The sequence below is a fragment of the Eulemur rufifrons genome, chromosome 29, assembly GCF_041146395.1.
Source record: "Eulemur rufifrons isolate Redbay chromosome 29, OSU_ERuf_1, whole genome shotgun sequence".
Lineage (NCBI taxonomy): Eukaryota > Metazoa > Chordata > Mammalia > Primates > Lemuridae > Eulemur > Eulemur rufifrons.
The window spans coordinates 37,235,978-37,245,874 of record NC_091011.1 but is presented as its reverse complement, the minus strand read 5'-3'; the positions used below and the strand labels follow the sequence as shown (position 1 = coordinate 37,245,874).

The 9,897-nt window shown below is 37.5% G+C and overlaps 1 non-coding gene across 1 annotated transcript; it reads right to left on the bottom strand.

The window, feature by feature from the left end:
• Positions 1-1,118: 1,118 nt before the first annotated feature.
• On the bottom strand, positions 1,119-1,221 carry LOC138377676 (U6 spliceosomal RNA). Its single transcript, XR_011231841.1, has one exon. It is a non-coding gene; the product is annotated as a U6 spliceosomal RNA (small nuclear RNA).
• Between the last annotated feature and the right edge of the window lie 8,676 nt (positions 1,222-9,897).

The window sequence follows — 9,897 nt, the reverse complement described above, 5'->3', positions numbered from 1 at the left end:
AACTAAAATGATTTCATTGATTTGTTTTCGCATGGTTACCTTTTATTCAGGAATATGGCTTTGTTATTTTCTCTAAAATGACCTTGACATGGCTCACCTGCTGGTTGACTAAACTTTAACAAAATTTAAAATAATGTCACAACAGCTATCTTGTGACCCAGCACATTCACTTCTAAGAACTTAACCAAAAGGTGTGAGATAAAAATACAAGGATAAATCTATCTGTATTTTATAACAGCACAAAAGAAATAAAAACAACCCAGAAGCAACTAAATGTCCAACATTAAAAAAAATGGTTAGATAAATTGTAGAACATCTATACAGTGAAATATTATATAACTTTTAAAATTATACTGTACAACAATAATCAAGAACACAGACAGTTGTTCAGGTCAATAAATCAGATTACCAGTTGGTTATTCCAGAATTACTCCCTGGTTAGGTAGCAAAAGTTGGGACTAGATAGGATTTCTTGCTCTGAAGGTAAAAGGAAAACAGAAGCAAAAGTAGAAACTAGGAATGTTTTTGAGGGAAACTGCAGATAAAGTACATGAAATTCAAAAGACTTTTCTATTTTCTATCTTCTCTGAGCCAAAATCAATTTTGACAGTGTCCTATATATTAATAAACCTTCAATAATATATTTTTATAAGAAGAGCTTCCTCATGGCCACTTGACAGGTTTAGAGCTTCACCATAGTCACCTTCCCTGCTTGTCACACCAAAGATTCAACCCAGGGTCTTACCAAGCTCGGGGGGAGGATCAGACTCTTTCAGCAGTGTATACAGTTTATATCCCTCTTCTCTAACCTTTCGCTATTGGTCAAATTTCATAAGCACACTTGCTAACCAGTGCACACCACTATACTAACTATAAGTATAGTGGTGAAACAAAGAACACAACACAACTCATCCTTTGACTGCCCCCGCCAACAGGCAAACCTGGGATATATCTAATGTCAGAGCCAAAATGATTGAGTTCTCTTGAGGGAGCAAAGGTTATATTATAGCCTCTACATAAGGGCCCATAATATACATGGCCAAGGTAAGGAAAAGCAAGTCAAGTCTGAAACACCCAGTCAACACAATACTGGATGATTTTTTTTTTTAATTTTTGTTTTCAATATGGAATGCTTCACAAATTTGCAAGCCATTCTTGCACAGGGGCCATGCTAATATTCTCTGTATTATTCCAATGTCAGTATATATGCTACCAAAGCAAGAACCACCCAGGATAGTTTTGCAAATGATTTTAATGGCTTTTACCTTCTTATGTTTAAGAATGGTGGAGGCAGGGGACAGTAAAGAGAAGTTAGTGACTTTCTTGGGCCACATGCAAAGGAAAGATTTGCTGTAGACGGTCCAGCTCATTTATACCTGTTCCTCTTCATGCCTATACACATAGAAAATTTGGAACTCCATTATCCCACTGTCCTCTTGTGTGCTCATCAAACTAGCTCTGAAACATGATTATTCAATAATTCCTTGATATTTTATTAAAGCACATCTTGTAGATGGTCAAATTTAAATAAATTATTATTTCGATTAGTTACAAGACACCAATGCAGAATACAGAATACAGATAGAACAAACACAGGGATACAGTTGGAGAGTGAGTCTTAGAAGTCTTCCAAAAGCTGTGTAACATATTAATTTCTGCCACTGAAGATGCCCCTGCACATTTGAATCATTCCCATTATATGGCACTGGACACTGATGCTGACCTGCCTAAGGTGAATGTGGCAAACAAGTTCAAGAAGAAAGTTAACGTAAGCTTAACTGTGTTGACTCATATGCTTTTTCTACTCATATTCCTCAGCTGTGTTTTCCAAGGAACTAGATAATTTCTACAGTCTCTATTCTTTTATTCTCCATTCAAATTTCTGAATGAAAATCTCTTCTGGAGCTCATCTGTTATATAATTCTATGTAATTGAATCTTTAATTTATTCTCTAACAAGGAGTTTTTAGTAGCTGAGCACAAAATGGTAACCAATAAATTATAATCAACAAATTCACCTTGTGTCTTTGCCTCTGGTGATTATCCCGAAGATTATTAGTAAATTCATCTTACACTGTCCATCTCCCCATATCCTATCAGTGGGACTCGTGTGGAATTTTATTGAACTAAATAATGTAGGCATCTATGATTTTCTTCATCTGGATGGACTAGTTTTAAGATTGATGGGCTTGATGTTCCTATTCAGTCACATCCCACCATTCAAGCTTCAAACACCACAGTGAAGTAGATTCACTGTGCACAGCTAGGGTACCAGCTTGTCCGCGTCTAGTGACACAGAACACCCACACCCATAGCAGCTTATATAGAGTTTATTACTTATAAATAGGCAAAAAATGACAATAGAAGCCTCGGATTCATTGTAAGCCCGTCCCCCAGTGCTAAGGAAAGCCGTCCAAAAAGGATGGCGTCTCATCTGCATGTGCCCTATCTAAACTGCAGCTGAGGAATCCCAGAAAGCAGCCCACTCTGGATTTTATACCAGGGTTACAGAGTTTTCTGGGCTAAAGCATTGAAGACATCCTGTCCTAGAGGGGGGAGGGAGACTGGAACAGAGCCTGGGCTGTTCTGGTTAGTCCCCTGCTGTCTCAAGGTGTGCATTCTCGCACATTCTACAGTTATTCTTGAGAACTGCAAACGAGAAAGTGGGGAAAGCTGAGTCGGTCCACAGCCACTTAGAGAACTGTCCTGCAACTACCGCCTACAACTGAATTTGATTTGATTTACTTCTTTGTAAAAGTAGATCTACTTTTTCATCTCATTCATTTCACTGCTGATGGTATTTATAACTCACATTACAGACTCCCATGATTATGAATAAAATTATTAATAGTAGTCTACTTGGCAAATTCTGTTAGTCATTAAAATTGTGAACTTTTCTGACACTATTCTCAGAGACACCATCAATACATGAATTTTTACCATATTCCTTAGAATGTATAGGTCATACTCTCTTCCTTTTAAAATTTTGTGTCTAAATGAACGAACTTTGCATGGCCAAACTCAATTAATCTCCTCAATACTAGAATTAAGCAAATGAGTTCATTTTTGTTTGTTTTCCACCTTCATGTTCTTGACCATGCTCTTTTTTCCTATGAGGGGAGTTCCTACTCGCAGCTCAATTACCAGGTAGCGCATTTTTTTCTCACTGTCAAAACAGAGGTGTTCACTCCACTTAGTCTTATACTTGGGTAAGGTGCCTTCCCTAATTAATGTACTATGAGCTGTGAGGACAAAGAGCCTATATTACTCAGCTCTGCATTTTGAAGATCTATTACACTGCATGCCATAGAGATGGAGATCTATAAATGTTTGTTAGAAATGAATAGACTCTCTGTCCTGAAGTCATTCAAGAACTGGGTAATTCCTGATCTAGACTAACACCCAGTTTGGAGACTTCTTAGTGTTACTAGTTCACTGCAAGGTAGTGTGAAGGATCAGGACTCAACTTCTCGGGATTTATCCTGAACTTGATGAATATTCATATTCAGCCTATGCTAATCTACTCCTGTCCTAGTCCTACATTGCAGGGTTTCCCTTTCCCAGTGGGACTCAAGGATACAGGTTTGTGGAAGAGAGTGGACTAATCAAATACAAAGACTCTAATTTCTGGCCAGGATCTGGCACAGAGTGTGTGCTGAATAAATATTTGACAATTTAATTATATTCCCTTAGGGTTATTAAGATGTCTAACAGTCCTTGATATATGACAAGAAGTTAGAACAGCAAAGTAATACAGAGACATTTGGATGCCAGATATCTGAGCCATACTTTGTTTCAAACTGCTATACTGCTACTAAACAATCCATTTTTAAAAATACTAGTTTTATAAAAGAAGAACAAAAAGGTACTTTTCTCTTATGAATCAATAATACAAATAGCAGTTGTGATTTTCAGTTCCAAACTGAGCTCAGATTCTATTGTCCACTGATAAAAACACTCCTTAGTAGGCAATAAACTCATTGGCTAAATTTATAAACCAAGTTAATGCTAAACAATGAGTTTATTACCTTATACTGGTGTTTTACTAGTGGCTAATAGGATCTGAATTCTATTTGAAATTTTAAAATCATAACTATTTACCCTAGAAGTGTCACAACTCAAAACCAACATGTGTGCCCAGTGAACCAAGTACCCACAACAGGTGAAATTTTTACACGCATGTATGAATCAAAACCTGAGGAGCTGGAAGAATCCAGAAGAGTCATTACAAAACAAAAATGACATTTTTAAGATAATAAAATATTTGCAGTCCACTGAACAAAACTTTTAATAGGAGAAAAGGTAGAAAGATGAAATTTGTGCCTGGAGGTGATATATTATTGCATGCTGTATTAACCTACAATAAATTTAAAAGGAAGACTAAATTTTTTAAGTGTAAAACATTCAGTTCTTCCTCACTAATGAATAAAGCTTGTTTTTGATAAATTTATTCTCTTACTAATTCTTCCTCCTCCGAAGCAACAACTACGACCTTCCTTCATCAGCACCAATAAGCAGCTCCCTGGGTTAGCAGTCGAGCTTATGTGAATATTCACTTCATTTTTTTTTTCTTTCCTTAAATTTGATAGACTTCCCTGATGTGGACCAGCAGAGATTTCATTCACAAATTTCTTTCTGTGTCCTCTGTGCAGAGCATAGAAGAAACTTGATGTGGCTGACCAGGAAGTGTGTTGTCCCCTTGGACCGAATGGAGAAGACGTGACAAAGAGCCTGCTGGGACTCAGCAAGCCCGTGATGGGGAGACATTTATATTGATTTGTGTAGGAGCTTGGAATTCAGTGAGAGATGCCAGGGTTATCTTTCTACCACATCTGAGGTTCTGAGTGGGAAACTGAATGTTTTGCCATACAAGTGAAGGAAGTCTTGCTATTCCTTCATGTTATGGGCAGGACAGAAAAACGGGATATGGCACAGTGAAAAGATAATTGTGCAAAATAATTTTCAAGGAACAATATGTGGTTTTCTAGACAATGGACCATGAAACTGAAATGTGAGTGGAAGGAAAAAATATACAAATGAGTGTCAAAATATATAAAATCAAAAAAAAAGAGAGAGAAAAGAAAAGAAATATAGAGTACTTTTCTTAAGAAGAGTTGAGAGGAAAGAAGTAAATTAAACCAAGAAAAGCACTGGGTGAAGATAAGAGGCTATATAGGTTGGCTGCTTTTGTTGTCACTGCTACCATATACCACAGACTTTCCAGAAAGGAAAAATCATATGGATCAGTCTTTCATCATACAAACCACAATCCTAGCAAAGGAGCTTCAGTAAGTTGTACAATTAAATCAACAGCTATGAACACATCTGCTAAATTCAGAGTACATAAAAACATCTTTTGTTTTTATCCTTAGAAAGGCTTGTCTCCAATGGACAGAAAAAGCAACAAAGGAACAACTACCCTGAATATAGTAAAAAAGGAATCATAATAATAGCAGCCTCTATTATGCATTGACCTCTTCCTGCCCAGAAGATGCCATGCTAACCACTTTGTGTACAATTTATCCTCAAATTCCTCTATAAGTCAGGCACTGGTTAAATGTATTTTACTCATGAAGAAATCAAGGCTCAAAAATAATAATTTAGGTTAGTTTGCACACAGTGTTAGATCCAGGCTATGATCCTATGTCTACCTGACTTTTAAGTATGTGTTCTTAACCATTATGCTGTACAAAACAGGGATAAAAAGTGTTAAATGGCATGATAACAGCAGGAACATTTGGAAGAAAGTGGCAATATTATTCTAGAATTTGTTCTGGCCAAGGAACACAATAATGAGCATTCTCTCCAATGTAGAAAGGCAAACTTGATCCTCTTTGGAAGAGGTAGCTTGGTGAAAAGAGTTAAAACCACCCAATAGACATGGTTTTAACTTAATACAAGCATCATCCTATATTTATAGATAAACTTGAAGGAAAAATGGACTGTTTACAATGGGAATAAAAATGCTTTATAATGGCCCAGGCCCATCTCAAGCAAACTGCTATGTATCCACAATTCCAATTTTCATATAAAGTAGAAGATATTGCGGGTACCTACACAGCATGCACCATATTCACACCTTTTCCCAAAGTTTTGTAGGCAATTTGGTTAGAACTGACCAGCCTCAGTTCCAAGAATGGGCTATAATTGGAATAAGTAAATTAGAGGAATTCCACTATTCTTTTCTCAGTGATTCACTCATGGCAGAACATGTGATCCAAATTGGTCCAACCAGGGTAAAAGCAAGGATTTGTGTCTGGGAATTTAGAGGAAGAGAAGAGTTGTTTTTCTCTGGAGAGTCCGGTGAATGACAGTGAGACCTACCTCAAGGAAAGCCAAATCAAGGATGAAGCTGACCCAAGAAAAATGACAGAGTTGGGAGAACTGCAGAATCAGTAGTCTTGATCACATCATTTCTGAATCATGCACTTCCTCTTAACTTTTGTAGTTATCTACACCAACAAACTACCTTTGTTTAAACCAGTAAAAATTTTTTTATTTTTGTTTTTGTTAACTCAGTCCAATGCACCAATATATAGTGTTAATAAATCAAACTCAATACCATTCTACATGTTGAAAAATCAAGTTTATATTCGACGATGCCAACTCTTCCCCTTTGAGTTGATATTCCCTCTTGATCTGTTTCCTAGGAAATAATAATTGAACACTTCCTACCACACAAAGTGGTGGTTGTATCAGCCTACAAATTTCAGACATTCTAGCCAAGAATAGGTTGTACCTCTACTGGATGTCTAGTAGATACCTCAAGCTTAACATGCATAAAAATGAATTCCTGATCTTCCCCACTTCACATCTCAATTGTTGGCAAGTACACCTTTTCAGTTGCTCATGTGCTGCTACTCTCTCAAACCTTCTTCCTACTTCAGTCATATTGGCCTTCTCCCTGCTCTTGAATAGGGCAGGCATTCACCACCTTAGCATCTTTCCACTGGCTGTTTCATTTTCCTGATATTTACTTACTTAAATCACTTCCTTGCTTCAAGTATTTTCTCAAATGTCATCTTCTCCATGAGGACTACTCCATCCACACTACTTAAAAATTGTTTCTGCCTCACACACACACACTCCCAATCCCCCTTCTCCCTCTATCCTTTCCCATATGATTCAACACTTTCGAATATACTATTTACTTTATACTGTTAGGTTTACTGCATGTTTTTCATCTCTTTCCACTGGCATGTAAGATCCACGAGGTATGCATTTTTGTCTTTCTCTTAACTGATGTATCCAAAGTGCTAGAACATGTTGAATGAATGAACGAATCACTCAGCCGCAAATATCAGGCATAGTTATCCAGTCCGAAGAAATTCTGGGCGCACCAAGCTATCAATTAAAGATATTTCCACTTAAACTGATTTGGAGTGGCTTCCTGCCATCCCAAAAAGAACCAAATTTAAGCTTAGAGATACCAAATTCCTCTAAACAGATACACAGAGAGTTGGATGACTGAGTAACCCTCATTTTTTAGTCCCTGATGGAAGGTGAGCCCATATGCCCATCTTCTCTGATTCTAGTGTGCTCTCCATTCACTTTGGGTTTGTTGTAGCAAATACTTTAGGCTTTACTGTCTGAGTCTCATAGGTTATGCTAGTATACAACAAATATGGGGTCATCCTGGACAAGAAATCATTGTCATATCATAAAGTGTTTCCAAAACAAGCCTGTTTGATATGATATCAAGTAAATGATCTATTCATTCCTTCACTCAATCTTTCACTTGTTCATTCGAGAAATATTTTTGCTGTGCATGAATGACAGTGATAAATTATATGATAAATAAAACAAAATATTTGGCTTCAATGATTATAATAAAGTATTTTGGATTTTGGTAAAACTAGCTACAGTATACTTTCTGAAGAAGAATAGTTCATTCATCCTGTGGACATGGTTCAAGAGAAAAATCTAAGAGTATGAAGAAAGTCTTGAATGATGAGTAGGAATTAGAACATAAAGGAGGAAGAACTGCAAACAGAAGGAAGAACACAAACAAAAGCATAGAAGCATTAGGGGAAATAGTGTGTGTTCAGGAAACTGCAACTTGTTCTGTAAGACTGGAGAGAAGAAGGAAGTGTGTGGTTCTATGTGTGTGTGGGGTGAGTGCATGTAATACAGTGAATTTCTCTAGAAAGATATCATAGGTATGGTAATGAAGCTTTTTGATTAATATTCTAAGGAATCTGATCTGTCTTTTGAAAATGGTAGCCATTGAAGAGTTTTAAACAGTGGAGTTATAGAATTATATGCAGATTTTAGAATACTATAGGAATGCAATTCTGAAGAACATATGGAAAGGGAATAAAACTTCAGGAAAAGAGAGCAGCTGGAAAGGAACCATCAGAGCAAGACATGATATGGACTATAGCAGAGCAGTGGCAGTAGAAATGGCTATGAAGGGATGGATTCTAGAAGCATTTGCAAATTAGCTCTTGGTAACCAACAAGATGATAGGACAAGAGATGCTCTAAAATGCTCCCTAGATACCTGAATCTGGGAAGAGCAGATTGCCTATAGGAAGAGGAATAAATGTAGGGTAAGGTATGGCACCAGCATAGTAGAACAAAAGGTTGTTCAAAGATGGTTGTTTTGGTCTGTTTTTGGACACATTATCTTTGAGAAATTTGTGGACTATCCAGTCTGAGATGTCTAGCAGTGAGTTTGAATTAAGGTTTGGAGATAAGGGTAGGATTTAGGTTTTTAGAGCACAGCAGAATAAGTGGTAGTGGGACCATAGGCTTCGAAGAGATAATCCAAGGGAATGCATAAAGTGAGACTAAGAAAAAACCAAGGAGGCCACCAGAGCTATAAGGACTAGCACAGGGAAGTGAAGGCAGTGACCCAAAAGGCAAGACAGAGTAAAACCTGGAAGCCTCATACAGACAGAAAAAGTGGTCAGGTGAAGAAAGCTTTATTTATCTCTAGATCTTACACAAGTCATCCTAGAACTGAAATTTCTATAAATGCTAATTAAAAGTATTTTCATCATAACATGCCCTCTCCACACAGAGGAGAAATTGCCCCTTTTGTTCTGAAGTATCTGGTTCATAACAAGAAGGTTCCTTTCAGTTCTCCTTGGTGTAAACTGCCCACCTGTGTTGACAGTGATGATAGTCAATCTTTAGGTCCTGTTACGATTCTTCCTGTTCTGCTGGTTCCTGCCACCTTGGCCAGCTACACTTGTGTTTTGACTGTTCCACACTCCATCACTTCCAGACCTCAGTCCGCCACTTACCTGATTTCTATTGAATTGCTGTTGTGGAGAACTTTTTAGGGACCAGATTATTTATTCATCCCAGACCTCCATTTTAAGAATTATCACAAGTGATTTTTGCAATTATGCAGTTTTAGAAAATTTTGTCCCAAGTAAGTGATTCTTTAAACTACAGTGTTCTTAAGAACCATGTGGGGGCTATTATTAATGTGTCTCAACTCCAAACATTCTAATTAAGCGCATAGTCCTTGAGAAACATTGGCCCACAGGCTATAATCCCTGCTCTTTACCTTGCCATCAAAGGCCTTTCAAGCTCTGGTCTCAGCCTCTTTCCCAGACATACTTCCCCAAATCTCCAGCCCTGATCAGCAAGGTCAGTGGATCACCTGTAGCAGAATTATGTGGTAATCAGATTCCTGGACCTATTCAAGAACTGAATTGGAAACCCAGGAATTTCTATTTTAAAACAAACCCCTAAATGATTTGAATGTTAAAGAGCCCAGCCCTCGTAGTTCAAAATGTGGAGCGGTGGTGGTTTTCAAGCAGCTTGAAGGTGCATTAAAATCTCGGAAGGAAGCTTAATCAGAACGAGCAGGACTCCAGCTTTTCGGTTGTATCTTTGGAGTTGGGGAATTGGGGTGCATAGTTTAAGAAAGTTTTCCAGAAGAT